At 54.0% G+C, this 14807-nt stretch overlaps 1 pseudogene; it reads right to left on the bottom strand.

The window, feature by feature from the left end:
* Positions 1 to 1950: 1950 nt before the first annotated feature.
* LOC146005769 (uncharacterized) lies at positions 1951 to 14383 on the bottom strand (annotated as a pseudogene).
* Positions 14384 to 14807: the final 424 nt, after the last annotated feature.

Below are 14807 nucleotides of genomic sequence, written 5' to 3'. Positions count from 1 at the left end.
CCGCCTCTCCCACGGAACCTGCCACCTCTGCCTGCCTCTTCCACGGGACCTTCTGCCTCCTCTATGGGACCTGCTGCCTCTGCCTCCACCAATGGACCCGCCTCCTCTATGGTACCCGCTGTTGCCCCCCTGACCAGGTACACGATTTGCCTTGTATATTGAAAGTGAAGAAGGAAAGGGGGGAGACACATACCATTTTCAACTCTCTCCTCTCCCTTTCCTCTTCCCTCTCTTTCTTTCTCTCCCTCTCTGCTCTATCTCCTCCCCGTCTCTTTTTCTCACTTTGCTCTCCTCTCTCTCTCTCTCTCCTATATTTGTCTCTCTCTCTCTGCGCTCTCCTTGTCCCTCTCTGTGCTCTCTCTCTCTGCGCTCTCCTCGTCTCTCTCTCTATGCTCTCTTCATCTCTCTCTCTCTGTGCTCTCCTTGTCTCTCTCTCTAAGCTCTCCTCGTCTCTGTCTCTCTCTCTCTGCGCCCTCCTTGTCTCTCTCTCTCTCTCTGCGCTCTCCTTGTCTCGGCGCTCTCCTTGTCGCTCTCTCCGCTCTCTCTCTGCACTCTCCTCGTCTCTCTCTCTATGCAATCTTCATCTCTCTCTCACGGCACTTTCCTAGTCTCTCTCTCTCTCTGCGCTCTCCTCGTCTCTCTCTCTCTCTGTGCTCTCCTCATCTCTCTCTCTGCGCTCTCCATGTCTCTCTCTCTGCGCTCTACTTGTTTCTCTCTCTATCTGCACTCTCCTTGTCTCTCTCTCTGCGCTCCCCTTGTCTCTCTCTCGCTCTCTGCACTCTCCTTGTCTCTCGCTATCTGCGCTCTCCTTGTCTCTTGCTCTCTGCGCTCTCCTTGTCTCTCGCTCTCTGCGCTCTCCTTGTCTCTCTCTCTCTCTCTCTCTCTGCGCTCTCCTTGTCTCTCTCTCTCTCTGCGCTCTCCTTGTATCTCTCTCTCTCTGCGCTCTCCTTGCCTCTTTCTCTCTGCACTCTCCTTGTCTCTCTCTCTCTGCGCTCTCCTTGTCTCTCGCTCTCTGCGCTCTCCTTGTCTCTCTCTTGGCGCTCTCCTTGTCTCTCTCTCTCTGCGCTCTCCTTGTCTCTCTCTCTCTCTGCGCTCTCCTTGCCTCTTTCTCTCTGCACTCTCCTTGTCTCTCTTTATATATCTCTCTGTGCTGTCTCTCTCTCTTCATCTCTCTCTCACTGCACTTTCCTAGTCTCTCTCTCTCTGCACTCTCCTCGTCTCTCTCTCTCTGTGCTCTCCTCATCTCTCTCTCTATCTGCACTCTCCTTGTCTTTCTCTCTGCGATCTCCTTGTCTCTCTCTCTCTGCACTCCCCTTGTCTCTCTCTCGCTCTCTGCACTCTCCTTGTCTCTCGCTATCTGCGCTCTCCTTGTCTCTTGCTCTCTGCGCTCTCCTTGTGTCTCGCTCTCTGCGCTCTCCATGCCTCTCTCTGCGCTCTCCTTGCCTCTCTCTCTGCGCTCTCCTTGTCTCTCTCGCTCTGCGCTCTCCTTGTCTCTCTCTCTGCGCTCTCCTTGTCTATCTCTCTCTCTGCGCTCTCCTGGTCTCTCTCTCTGCACTCTCCTTGTCTATATCTCTCTCTGCGCTCTTCTTGTCTCTCTCTCTGCTCTCTCCTTGTCTCTCTCTCGCTTTCTGCACTCTCCTTGTCTCTCGCTCTCAGTGCTCTCCTTGTCTCTTCCTCTCTGCGCTCTCCTTGCCTCTCTCTCTGCGCTCTCCTTGTCTCTCTCTCTCTGTACTCTCCTTGTCTCTCTCTCTCCGCTCTCCATGTCTCTCTCTATCTGCGCTCTCCTTGTCACTCTCTCTCTGCGCTCTCCTTGTCTCTCTGTCTTTGCGCTCTCCTTGCTTCTCTCTCTCTGCACTCTCCTTGTCTCTCTTTTTATCTCTCTCTGCACTGTCTCTGTCTCTGCGCTGTCTCTATCTCTGCACGCTCTCTCTCTGTGCTTGCTTTGTCTCTCTATCTGCGCTCTCCTTGTCTCTCACTCTCTGTGCTCTCCTTGCCTCTCTCTCTGCGCTCTCCTTGCCTCTCTCTCTGTGCTCTCCTTGTCTCTCTCTCTCTCTGCGCTCTCCTTGTCTCTCTCTCTCTGCGCTCTACTTGTCTCTTTGTCTCGGCGCTCTCCTCATCTCTCTCACGGCGCTTTCCTCGTCTCTCTCTCTCTCTGCGCTCTCCTTGTCTCCCTATCTCTCTCTCCTTGTCTCTCTCTCTGCTCTCTCCTTGTCTCTCTCGCTCTCTGCACTCTCCTTGTCTCTTGCTCTCTGCGCTCTCCTTGTCTCTCGCTCTCTGCGCTCTCCTTGCTTCTCTCTCTGCGCTCTCCTTGCCTCTCTCTCTGAGCTCTCCTTGTCTCTCTCGGTCTGCGCTCTCCTTGTCTCTCTCTCTTTGTGCTCTCCTTGTTTCTCTCTCTCTGCACTCTCTCTGTCTCTGCGCTCTCCTTGCCTCTCTCTGCACTCTCCTTGTCTCTCTTTCTATCTCTCTCTCTGCGCTGTCTCTGTCTCTGCGCTGTCTCCCTGCGCTCTCTCTCTGCACTCTATCTCTCTGCGCTCTCTCTCTTGGCGCTCTCCTGGTCTCTCTCTCAGCGCTCTCCTCGTCTCTCTCTCTCTGCTCTACTCGTCTCTCTCTATCTGTGCTCTCCTCGTCTCTCTTTCTGCTCTCCCCATTTCTCTCTCTGCGCTCTCCCCGTCTCTCTCATGACGCTTTCCTCGTCTCTCTCTCTCCCTCTGCGCTCTCCTAGTCTCTCTCTGTGCTCTCCTCGTCTCTCTCTCTGCGCTCTCCTTGTCTCTCTCTCTCTCTGCGCTCTCCTTGTCACTCTCTCTCTGCACTCTCCTTGTCTCTCTCTGCACTCTCCTTGTCTATCGCTCTCTGCGCTCTCCTTGCCTATCTCTCTCTCTGCACTCTCCTTGCCATTCTCTCTCTGCACTCTCATTGACTCTCTCTGCGCTCTCCTTGTCTCTCTCTGCGCTCTCCTTGTCTCTCTCTATCTGTGCTCTCCTTGTCACTCTCTCTCTGCGCTCTCCTTGTAATTCTCTCTCTGCACTCTCCTTGTCTCTCTTTCTATCTCTCTCTGCACTGTCTCTGTCTCTGCGCTGTCTCTCTCTGCGCTGACTCTCTATGGTCTCTCGCTCTGCACGCTCTCTCTCAGTGCTCTCCTCGTCTCTCTCACGTCGCTTTCCTTGTCTCTCACTCTCTGTGCTCTCCTCATCTTTCTCTCTCTCTGCGCTCTCCTTGTCTCTCTCTCTCTGCGCTCTCCTTGTCTCTCTCTCTGCGCTCTCCTTGTCTCTCTCTCTCTCTGCTCTCCTTGTCTCTCTCTCTGCTCTCTGCACTCTCTCGCTCTCAGTGCTCTCCTTGTCTATTGCTCTCTGCGCTCTCCTTGCCTCTCTCTCTCTCTGCACTCTCCTTGCCTTTCTCTGCACTCTCCTTGTCTCTCTCTCTGTGCTCTCCTTGTCTCTCTCTCTATGCTCTCCTTGTCTCTCTCTATCTGCACTCTCTTTGTCACTCCCTCTCTCTGCGCTCTCCTTGTCTCTCTTTCTATCTCTCTCTGCACTGTCTCTGTCTCTGCGCTGTCTCTCTCTCTGCGCTGTCTCTCTCTCTCTGCGCTCTCTTTGTCTCTCTCCCTTCTCTGCTCTCCTCGTCTCTCTCGCTCTCTGCGCCCTCCTTGCCTCTCTCTCTCTGCGCTCTCCTTGTCTCTCTCTCTGCACTCTGCTTGTCTTTCTCTCTCTGTGCTCTACTTGTCTCTTTGTCTCGGCGCTCTCCTCGTCTCTCTCACTGCGCTTTCCTCGTCTCCCTCTCTCTCTCTGTACTCTCCTTGTCTCTCGCTCTGTGCTCTCCTTGCCTCTCTATCTGCGCTCTCCTTGCCTCTCTCTCTGCGCTCTCCTTGTCTCTCTCGGTCTGCACTCTCCTTGTCTCTCTCTCTTTGTGCTCTCCTTGTTTCTCTCTCTCTGGGCTCTTTCTGTCTCTCTGTGCTGTCTCTGTCTCTGCGCTGTCTCCCTGCGCTCTCTCTCTGCACTCTATCTCTCTGCGCTCTCTCTCTTGGTGCTCTCCTGGTCTCTCTCTCAGCGCTCTCCTCGTCTCTCTCTCTGCTCTCCCCATCTCTCTCTCTCTCTGCGCTCTCCTCGTCTCTCTCATGGCGCTTTCCTCGTCTCTCTCTCTCCCTCTGCGCTCTCCTAGTCTCTCTCTGTGCTCTCCTCGTCGCTCTCTCTGCGCTCTCCTTGTCTCTCTCTCTCTCTGCGCTCTCCTTGTCACTCTCTCTCTATGCACTCTCCTTGTCTCTCTCTGCACTCTCCTTGTCTCTCGCTCTCTGCGCTCTCCTTGCCTCTCTCTATCTCTCTCTTCACTCTCCTTGCCATTCTCTCTGCACTCTAATTGACTCTCTCTGTGCTCTCCTTGTCTCTCTCTCTCTCTGCGTTCTCCTTGTCTCTCTCTATCTGTGCTCTCCTTGTCACTCTCTCTCTGCACTCTCCTTGTCTCTCTTTCTATCTCTCTCTGCACTGTCTCTGTCTCTGCGCTGTCTCTCTCTGCGTTGTCTCTCTGCGCGCTCTCTCTCAGTGCACTCCTCGTCTCTCTCACGTCGCTTTCCTTGTCTCTCACTCTCTGTGCTCTCCTTATCTTTCTCTCTCTCTCTGCGCTCTCCTTGTCTCCCTCTCTCTCTGCGCTCTCCTTGTCTCTCTCTCTGCGCTCTCCTTGTCTCTCTCTCTGCGCTCTCCTTGTCTCTCTCTCTCTCTGCACTCTCCTTGCCTCTCTCTGCACTCTCCTTGTCTCTCTCTCTGTGCTCTCCTTGTCTCTCTCTCTATGCTCTCCTTGTCTCTCTCTATCTGCACTCTCTTTGTCACTCCCTCTCTCTGCGCTCTCCTTGTATCTCTCTCTCTGCGCTCTCCTTGTCTCTCGCTCTCTGCGCTCTCCTTGTCTCTCTCTCTCTCTCTGCGCTCTCCTTGTCTCTCTCTCTCTCTGCGCTCTCCTTGTATCTCTCTCTCTGCGCTCTCCTTGCCTCTTTCTCTCTGCACTCTCCTTGTCTCTCTCTGCCCTCTCCTTGTCTCTCGCTCTCTGCGCTCTCCTTGTCTCTCTCTTGGCGCTCTCCTTGTCTCTCTCTCTGCGCTCTCCTTGTCTCTCTCTCTCTCTGCGCTCTCCTTGCCTCTTTCTCTCTGCACTCTCCTTGTCTCTCTTTATATCTCTCTCTGTGCTGTTTCTCTCTCTTCACCTCTCTCTCACGGCACTTTCCTAGTCTCTCTCTCTCTCTCTGCACTCTCCTTGTCTCTCTCTCTCTGTGCTCTCCTCATCTCTCTTTCTCTATCTGCACTCTCCTTGTCTTTCTCTCTGCGATCTCCTTGTCTCTCTCTCTGCACTCCCCTTGTCTCTCTCTCGCTCTCTGCACTCTCCTTGTCTCTCGCTATCTGCGCTCTCCTTGTCTCTTGCTCTCTGCGCTCTCCTTGTCTCTCGCTCTCTGCGCTCTCCTTGTGTCTCGCTCTCTGCGCTCTCCATGCCTCTCTCTGCGCTCTCCTTGCCTCTCTCTCTGCGCTCTCCTTGTCTATCTCTCTCTCTGCGCTCTCCTGGTCTCTCTCTCTGCACTCTCCTTGTCTATCTCTCTCTCTGCGCTCTTCTTGTCTCTCTCTCTGCTCTCTCCTTGTCTCTCTCTCGCTCTCTGCACTCTCCTTGTCTCTCGCTCTCAGTGCTCTCCTTGTCTCTTCCTCTCTGCGCTCTCCTTGCCTCTCTCTCTGCGCTCTCCTTGTCTCTCTCTCTCTGTGCTCTCCTCATCTCTCTCTCTCTATCTGCACTCTCCTTGTCTTTCTCTCTGCGATCTCCTTGTCTCTCTCTCTGCACTCCCCTTGTCTCTCTCTCGCTCTCTGCACTCTCCTTGTCTCTCGCTATCTGCGCTCTCCTTGTCTCTTGCTCTCTGCGCTCTCCTTGTCTCTCGCTCTCTGCGCTCTCCTTGTGTCTCGCTCTCTGCGCTCTCCATGCCTCTCTCTGCGCTCTCCTTGCCTCTCTCTCTGCGCTCTCCTTGTCTATCTCTCTCTCTGCGCTCTCCTGGTCTCTCTCTCTGCACTCTCCTTGTCTATCTCTCTCTCTGCGCTCTTCTTGTCTCTCTCTCTGCTCTCTCCTTGTCTCTCTCTCGCTCTCTGCACTCTCCTTGTCTCTCGCTCTCAGTGCTCTCCTTGTCTCTTCCTCTCTGCGCTCTCCTTGCCTCTCTCTCTGCGCTCTCCTTGTCTCTCTCTCTGTGCTCTCCTTGTCTCTCTCTCTCCGCTCTCCATGTCTCTCTCTATCTGCGCTCTCCTTGCCACTCTCTCTCTGCGCTCTCCTTGTCTCTCTGTCTTTGCGCTCTCCTTGCTTCTCTCTCTCTGCACTCTCCTTGTCTCTCTTTTTATCTCTCTCTGCACTGTCTCTGTCTCTGCGCTGTCTCTATCTCTGCACGCTCTCTCTCTGTGCTCACTTTGTCTCTCTATTTGTGCTCTCCTTGTCTCTCACTCTCTGCGCTCTCCTTGCCTCTCTCTCTGCGCTCTCCTTGCCTCTCTCTCTGTGCTCTCCTTGTCTCTCTCTCTGCGCTCTCCTTGTCTCTCTCTCTCTCTGCGCTCTACTTGTCTCTTTGTCTCGGCGCTCTCCTCATCTCTCTCACGGCGCTTTCCTCGTCTCTCTCTCTCTCTGCGCTCTCCTTGTCTCCCTATCTCTCTCTCCTTGTCTCTCTCTCTGCTCTCTCCTTGTCTCTCTCGCTCTCTGCACTCTCCTTGTCTCTTGCTCTCTGCGCTCTCCTTGTCTCTCGCTCTCTGCGCTCTCCTTGCTTCTCTCTCTGCGCTTTCCTTGCCTCTCTCTCTGAGCTCTCCTTGTCTCTCTCGGTCTGCGCTCTCCTTGTCTCTCTCTCTCTGCGCTCTCCTTGCCTCTCTCTGCACTCTCCTTGTCTCTCTTTCTATCTCTCTCTGCGCTGTCTCTGTCTCTGCGCTGTCTCCCTGCACTCTCTCTCTGCACTCTATCTCTTTGCGCTCTCTCTCTTGGCGCTCTCCTGGTCTCTCTCTCAGCGCTCTCCTCGTCCCTCTCTCTCTGCTCTCCTCGTCTCTCTCTATCTGTGCTATCCTCGTCTCTCTCTCTGCTCTCCCCATTTCTATCTCTGCGTTCTCCCCGTCTCTCTCATGACGCTTTCCTCGTCTCTCTCTCTCCCTCTGCGCTCTCCTAGTCTCTCTCTGTGCTCTCCTCGTCTCTCTCTCTCTGCGCTCTCCTTGTCACTCTCTCTCTGCACTCTCCTTGTCTCTCTCTGCACTCTCCTTGTCTCTCGCTCTCTGCGCTCTCCTTGCCTATCTCTCTCTCTCTGCACTCTCCTTGCCATTCTCTCTCTGCACTCTCATTGACTCTCTCTGCGCTCTCCTTGTCTCTCTCTATCTGTGCTCTCCTTGTCACTCTCTCTCTGCGCTCTCCTTGTAACTCTCTCTCTGCACTCTCATTGTCTCTCTTTCTATCTCTCTCTGCACTGTCTCTGTCTCTGCACTGTCTCTCTCTCTGCGCTGACTCTCTATGGTCTCTCGCTCTGCACGCTCTCTCTCAGTGCTCTCCTCGTCTCTCTCACGTCGCTTTCCTTGTCTCTCACTCTCTGTGCTCTCCTCATCTTTCTCTCTCTCTCTGCGCTCTCCTTGTCTCTCTCTCTCTGCGCTCTCCTTGTCTCTCTCTGCGCTCTCCTTGTCTCTCTCTGCGCTCTCCTTGTCTCTCTCTCTTTGCGCTCTCCTTGTCTCTCTCTCTCTGCTCTACTTGTCTCTCTCTCTCAGTGCTCTCCTTTTCTATTGCTCTCTGCGCTCTCCTTGCCTCTCTCTCTCTCTCTGCACTCTCCTTGCCTTTCTCTGCACTCTCCTTGTCTCTCTCTCTGTGCTCTCCTTGTCTCTCTCTCTATGCTCTCCTTGTCTCTCTCTATCTGCACTCTCTTTGTCACTCCCTCTCTCTGCGCTCTACTTGCTTCTCTCTCTCTGCACTCTCCTTGTCTCTCTTTCTATCTCTCTCTGCACTGTCTCTGTCTCTGCGCTGTCTCTCTCTCTGCGCTGTCTCTCTGCGCTGTCTCTCTCTCTGCGCTCTCTTTGTCTCTCTCCCTTCTCTGCTCTCCTCGTCTCTCTCGCTCTCTGCGCCCTCCTTGCCTCTCTCTCTCTGCGCTCTCCTTGTCTCTCTCTCTGCACTCTGCTTGTCTTTCTCTCTCTGTGCTCTACTTGTCTCTTTGTCTCGGCGCTCTCCTCGTCTCTCTCACTGCGCTTTCCTCGTCTCCCTCTCTCTCTCTCTGTACTCTCCTTGTCTCTCGCTCTCTGCGCTCTCCTTGCCTCTCTATCTGCGCTCTCCTTGCCTCTCTCTCTGCACTCTCCTTGTCTCTCTCGGTCTGCACTCTCCTTGTCTCTCTCTCTTTGTGCTCTCCTTGTTTCTCTCTCTCTGGGCTCTCTCTGTGCTGTCTCTGCGCTGTCTCTCTCTCTGCGCTGTCTCCCTGCGCTCTCTCTGCACTCTATCTCTCTGCGCTCTCTCTTGGTGCTCTCCTGGTCTCTCTCTCAGCGCTCTCCTCGTCTCTCACTCTGCTCTCCCCATCTCTCTCTCTCTGCGCTCTCCTCGTCTCTCTCATGGCGCTTTCCTCGTCTCTCTCTCTCCCTCTGCGCTCTCCTAGTCTCTCTCTGTGCTCTCCACGTCTGTCTCTTTCTGCGCTCTCCTTGTCTCTCTCTCTCTCTCTCTGCGCTCTCCTTGTCACTCTCTCTCTCTGCACTCTCCTTGTCTCTCTCTGCACTCTCCTTGTCTCTCGCTCTCTGCGCTCTCCTTGCCTCTCTCTCTCTCTCTCTCTCTCTCTGCACTCTCCTTGCCATTCTCTCTCTGCACTCTCATTGACTCTCTCTGTGCTCTCCTTGTCTCTCTCTCTCTCTCTGCGCTCTCCTTGTCTCTCTCTATCTGTGCTCTCCTTGTCACTCTCTCTCTCTGCACTCTCCTTGTCTCTCTTTCTATCTCTCTCTGCACTGTCTCTGTCTTTGCGCTGTCTCTCTCTCTGCGTTGTCTCTCTGCGCGCTCTCTCTCAGTGCTCTCCTCGTCTCTCTCACGTCGCTTTCCTTGTCTCTCACTCTCTGTGATCTCCTCATCTTTCTCTCTCTCTCTCTCTGCGCTCTCCTTGTCTCCCTCTCTCTCTGCGCTCTCCTTGTCTCTCTCTCTGCGCTCTCCTTGTCTCTCTCTCTGCGCTCTCCTTGTCTCTCTCTCTCTCTGCACTCTCCTTGCCTCTCTCTGCACTCTCCTTGTCTCTCTCTCTGTGCTCTCCTTGTCTCTCTCTCTATGCTCTCCTTGTCTCTCTCTATCTGCACTCTCTTTGTCACTCCCTCTCTCTGCGCTCTCCTTGTCTCTCTGTCTCTGCGCTCTCCTTGCTTCTCTCTCTCTGCACTCTCCTTGTCTCTCTTTCTGTCTCTCTCTGCGCTGTCTCTGTCTCTGCGCTGTCTCTCTCTCTGCGCTGTCTCTCTGCGCTGTCTCTCTCTCTGCGCTCTATTTGTCTCTCTCGCTCTCTGCGCTCTCCTTGCCTCTCTCTGCGCTCTCCTTGTCTCTCTCTCTGCGCTCTGCTTGTCTCTCTCTCTCTCTGCGCTCTACTTGTCTCTTTGTCTTGGCGCTCTCCTCGTCTCTCTCACTGCGCTTTCCTCGTCTCCCTCTCTCTTTCTGTATTCTCCTTGTCTCTCGCTCTCTGCGCTCTCCTTGCCTCTCTCTCTCTGCGCTCTCCTTGCCTCTCTCTCTGCGCTCTCCTTGTCTCTCTCATTCTGCACTCTCTTTGTCTCTCTCGTTCTGTGCTCTCCTTGTCTCCCTCTCTCTCTATGCGCTCTCCTTGTCTCTCTTTCTATCTCTCTCTGCACTGTCTCTGTCTCTACGCTTTCTCTCTCTCTGCGCTATCTCTCTGCGCTGTCTCTCTCTGTGCACTCTTTGTCACTCTCTCTCTCTGCGCTCTCCTTGTCTCTCTGTCTCTGCGCTCTCCTTGCTTCTCTCTCTCTGCACTCTCCTTGTCTCTCTTTCTATCTCTCTCTGCACTGTCTCTGTCTCTGCGCTGTCTCTCTCTCTGCGCTGTCTCCCTGCGCTCTCTCTCTGCACTCTAACTCTCTGCGCTCTCTCTCTTGGCGCTCTCCTGGTCTCTCTCTCAGCGCTGTCCTCGTCTCTCTCTCTCTGCGCTCTCCTCGTCTCTCTCATGACGCTTTCCGCGTCTCTCTCTCTCTCCCTCTGCGCTCTCCTAGTCTCTCTCTCTGTGCTCTCCTCGTCTCTCTCTCTGCGCTCTCCTTGTCTCTCTCTCTCTCTCTGCGCTCTCCTTGTCACTCTCTCTCTGCACTCTCCTTGTCTCTCTCTGCACTCTCCTTGCCATTCTCTCTCTGCACTCTCATTGACTCTCTCTGTGCTCTCCTTGTCTCTCTCTCTCTCTCTCTGAGCTCTCCTTGTCTCTCTCTATATGTGCTCTCCTTGTCACTCTCTCTCTGCGCTCTCCATGTCACTCTCTCTCTGCACTCTCCTTGTCTCTCTTTCTATCTCTCTCTGCACTGTCTCTGTCTCTGCGCTGTCTCTCTCTGCGCTGTCTCTCTGTGGTCTCTCGCTCTGCACGCTCTCTCTCAGTGCTCTCCTCGTCTCTCTCACGTCGCTTTCCTTGTCTCTCACTCTCTGTGCTCTCCTCATCTTTCTCTCTCTCTCTGCGCTCTCCTGGTCTCTCTCTCTCTCTGCGCTCTCCTTGTCTCTCTCTCTGCGCTCTCCTTGTCTCTCTCTGCTCTCCTTGTCTCTCTCTCTGCTCTCTGCACTCTCTCGCTCTCAGTGCTCTCCTTGTCTATTGCTCTCTGCGCTCTACTTGCCTCTCTCTCTCTGCACTCTCCTTGCCTCTCTCTGCACTCCCCTTGTCTCTCTCTCTGTGCTCTCCTTGTCTCTCTCTCTATGCTCTCCTTGTCTCTCTCTATCTGCACTCTCTTTGTCACTCTCTCTCTCTGCGCTCTCCTTGCTTCTCTCTCTCTGCGCTCTCTTTGTCTCTCTCCCTTCTCTTCTCTCCTCGTCTCTCTCTCTGCGCTCTGCTTGTCTTTCTCTCTCTGCGCTCTACTTGTCTCTTTGTCTCGGCGCTCTCCTCGTCTCTCTCACTGCGCTTTCCTCGTCTCCCTCTCTCTCTCTGCTCTCCTTGTCTCTCTCTCTGCTCTCTGCACTCTCGCGCTCTCAGTGCTCTCCTTGTCTATTGCTCTCTGCGCTCTCCTTGCCTCTCTCTCTCTCTGCACTCTCCTTGCCTCTCTCTGCACTCTCCTTGTCTCTCTCTCTGTGCTCTCATTGTCTCTCTCTCTCTATGCTCTCCTTGTCTCTCTCTATCTGCACTCTCTTTGTCACTCTCTCTCTCTGCGCTCTCCTTGCTTCTCTCTCACAGAACTCTCCTTGTCTCTCTTTCTATCTCTCTCTGCACTGTCTCTGTCTCTGCGCTGTCTCTCTCTCTGCGCTGTCTCTCTGCGCTGTCTCTCTCTCTGCGCTCTCCTTGCCTCTCTCTCTCTCTGCGCTGTCCTTGTCTCTCTCTCTGCGCTCTGCTTGTCTTTCTCTCTCTGCGCTCTACTTGTCTCTTTGTCTCGGCGCTCTCCTCGTCTCTCTCACTGCGCTTTCCTCGTCTCCCTCTCTCTCTGTACTCTCCTTGTCTCTTGCTCGCTGCGCTCTCCTTGCCTCTCTACCTGCGCTCTCCTTGCCTCTCTCTCTCTGCGCTCTCCTTGTCTCTCTCGGTCTGCGCTCTCCTTGTCTCTCTCTCTTTGTGCTCTCCTTGTTTCTCTCTCTCTGGACTCTCTTTGTCTCTCTGTCTCTGCGCTCTCCTTGCCTCTCTCTCTGCACTCTCCTTGTCTCTCTATCTCTCTCTGTGCTGTCTCTGTCTCTGCGCTGTCTCTCTCTCTGCGCTGTCTCCCTGCGCTCTCTCTCTGCACTCTATCTCTCTGCGCTCTCTCTCTTGGCGCTCTCCTGGTCTCTCTCTCAGCGCTTTCCTCGTCTCTCTCTCTGCTCTCCTCGTCTCTCTCTATCTGTGCTCTCCTCGTCTCTCTCTCTGCTCTCCCCATCTCTCTCTCTCTGCGCTCTCCTCGTCTCTCTCATGGCGCTTTCCTCGTCTCTCTCTCCCTCTGCGCTCTCCTAATCTCTCTCTCTGTGCTCTCCTTGTCTTTCTCTCTCTGCGCTCTCCTTGTCTATCTCTCTCTCTGCGCTCTCCTTGTCACTCTCTCTCTCTGCACTCTCCTTGTCTCTCTCTGCACTCTCCTTGTCTCTCGCTCTCTGCGCTCTCCTTGCCTCTCTCTCTCTCTCTCTGCACTCTCCTTGCCATTCTCTATCTGCACTCTCATTGACTCTCTCTGTGCTCTCCTTGTCTCTCTCTCTCTGCGCTCTCCTTGTCTCTGTATATCTGTGCTCTCCTTGTCACTCTCTCTCTGCACTCTCCTTGTCTCTCTTTCTATCTCTCTCTGCACTGTCTCTGTCTCTGCGCTGTCTCTCTCTGCGCTGTCTCTCTGCGGTCTCTCGCTCTGCGCGCTCTCTCTCAGTGCTCTCCTCGTCTCTCTCACGTCGCTTTCCTTGTCTCTCACTCTCTGTGCTCTCCTCATCTTTCTCTCTCTCTCTGCGCTCTCCTTGTCTCCCTCTCTCTCTGCGCTCTCCTTGTCTCTCTCTCTGCGCTCTCCTTGTCTCTCTCTCTGCTCTCCTTGTCTCTCTCTCGCTCTCTGCACTCTCTCGCTCTCAGTGCTCTCCTTGTCTATTGCTCTCTGCGCTCTCCTTGCCTCTCTCTCTCTCTCTGCACTCTCCTTGCCTCTCTCTGCACTCTCCTTGTCTCTCTCTCTGTGCTCTCCTTGTCTCTCTCTCTATGCTCTCCTTGTCTCTCTCTCTCTGCACTCTCTTTGTCACTCCCTCTCTCTGCGCTCTCCTTGTCTCTATGTCTCTGCGCTCTCCTTGCTTCTCTCTCTCTGCACTCTCCTTGTCTCTCTTTCTATCTCTCTCTGCACTGTCTCTGTCTCTGCGCTGTCTCTCTCTCTGCGCTGTCTCTCTGCGCTGTCTCTCTCTCTGCGCTCTATTTGTCTCTCTCGCTCTCTGCGCTCTCATTGCCTCTCTCTGCGCTCTCCTTGTCTCTCTCTGCGCTCTGCTTGTCTCTCTCTCTCTCTCTGCGCTCTACTTGTCTCTTTGTCTTGGCGCTCTCCTCGTCTCTCTCACTGCGCTTTCCTCGTCTCCCTCTCTCTCTCTGTACTCTCCTTGTCTCTCGCTCTCTGCGCTCTCCTTGCCTCTCTCTCTGCGCTCTCCTTGTCTCTCTCATTATGCGCTCTCTTTGTCTCTCTCGTTCTGTGCTCTCCTTGGGCCTTATTTTGGTTCATTCTTTCTGACAAAATCCTTCTTAGATGGGCAAAACCATGTGCACTGCAGGTGGGGCAGGTGTTACTTGTGCAGAGAGAATTAGATTTGGGTGGGGTTTTACTTCAAAGTAAGATCTATATTGCAGTGTAAAAATAAATCAGTCAGTATTTTCCCTGCACAGAAACAAAATTACTCACCCAAATCTAATTCTCTCTGCACATGTTACATCTGCCCCCCCTGCAGTGCACATGGTTTTGTCCATCTAAGAAGGATTTTGTCAGAAAAAATGAACCAAAATAAGGCCCCTTGTCTCCCTCTCTCTCTATGCGCTCTCCTTGTCTCTCTTTCTATCTCTCTCCGCACTGTCTCTGTCTTTACGCTTTCTCTCTCTGCGCTATCTCTCTGCGCTGTCTCTCTCTGCGCTCTCTTTGTCACTCTCTCTCTCTCTCTGCGCTCTCCTTGTCTCTCTGTCTCTGCGCTCTCCTTGCTTCTCTCTCTCTGCACTCTCCTTGTCTCTCTTTCTATCTCTCTCTGCACTGTCTCTGTCTCTGCGCTGTCTCTCTCTGCACTGTCTCTCTGCGCTGTCTCTCTCTCTGCGCTCTCTTTGTCTCTCTCCCTTCTGTGCTCTCCTCCTCTCTCTCGCTCTCTGCGCTGTCCTTGCTCTCCTTGTCTCTCGCTCTCTGCACTCTCCTTGCCTCTCTCTCTGCGCTCTCCTTGTCTCTCTCTCTGCGCTCTCCTTGTCTCTCTCTCTCTGCGCTCTACTTGTCTCTTTGTCTCTGCGCTCTCCTTGTTTCTCTCACTGCGCTTTCCTCGTCTCCCTCTCACTCTCTGAGCTCTCCTTGTCTCTCTCTCTGCTCTCTCCTTGTCTCTCTCTCGCTCTCTGCACTCTCCTTGTCTCTCGCTCTCTGCGCTCTCCTTGCCTCTCTCTGCGCTCTCCTTGTCTCTCTCGTTCTGCGCTCTCTTTGTCTCTCTCGTTCTGTGCTCTCCTTGTCTCCCTCTCTTTCTCTGCGCTCTCCTTGCCTCTCTCTCTGCGCTCTCCTTGCCTCTCTCTCTGCGCTCTCCTTGCCTCTCTCTCTGCGCTCTCCTTGTCTCTCTCGTTCTGCGCTCTCTTTGTCTCTCTCATTCTGTGCTCTCCTTGTCTCCCTCTCTCTCTCTCTGCGCTCTCCTTGTCTCTCTCTCTGTTCTCTCCTTGTCTCTCGCTCTCAGTGCTCTCCTTGGGGGTTATTCTGGTTCGTACGTTATGAACGTACGCCGGCGGATCTGGGTTTTCTTTGTTCTGCACATGCGTACCTTCCGAAATGCGCAGGCGCAGCGACTTCACAACGCTCATGGACGGATGTTTCCGTGTGAAAAAACCTGTCCGCAAGAGTACGGTCATTGTGGGCGGCATAGGGGCGTGTTGAGGGGAGCGGCCGAACTAATGAGAGAAACTGGGCGTAAACATGGGCGTGTGCACAAAAAATGTACGGTGCTACAACCGCTCGATCGGCAAAAGCACTGTGCATTTCGGACAGAAAACAGGCGGACGCCAACGATAGCTCCAGACC

Source organism: Crinia signifera, chromosome 5 (genome assembly GCF_055691185.1).
Source record: "Crinia signifera chromosome 5, ASM5569118v1, whole genome shotgun sequence".
Taxonomy (NCBI): domain Eukaryota; kingdom Metazoa; phylum Chordata; class Amphibia; order Anura; family Myobatrachidae; genus Crinia; species Crinia signifera.
This window is presented reverse-complemented; position numbering and strand designations above follow the sequence as displayed.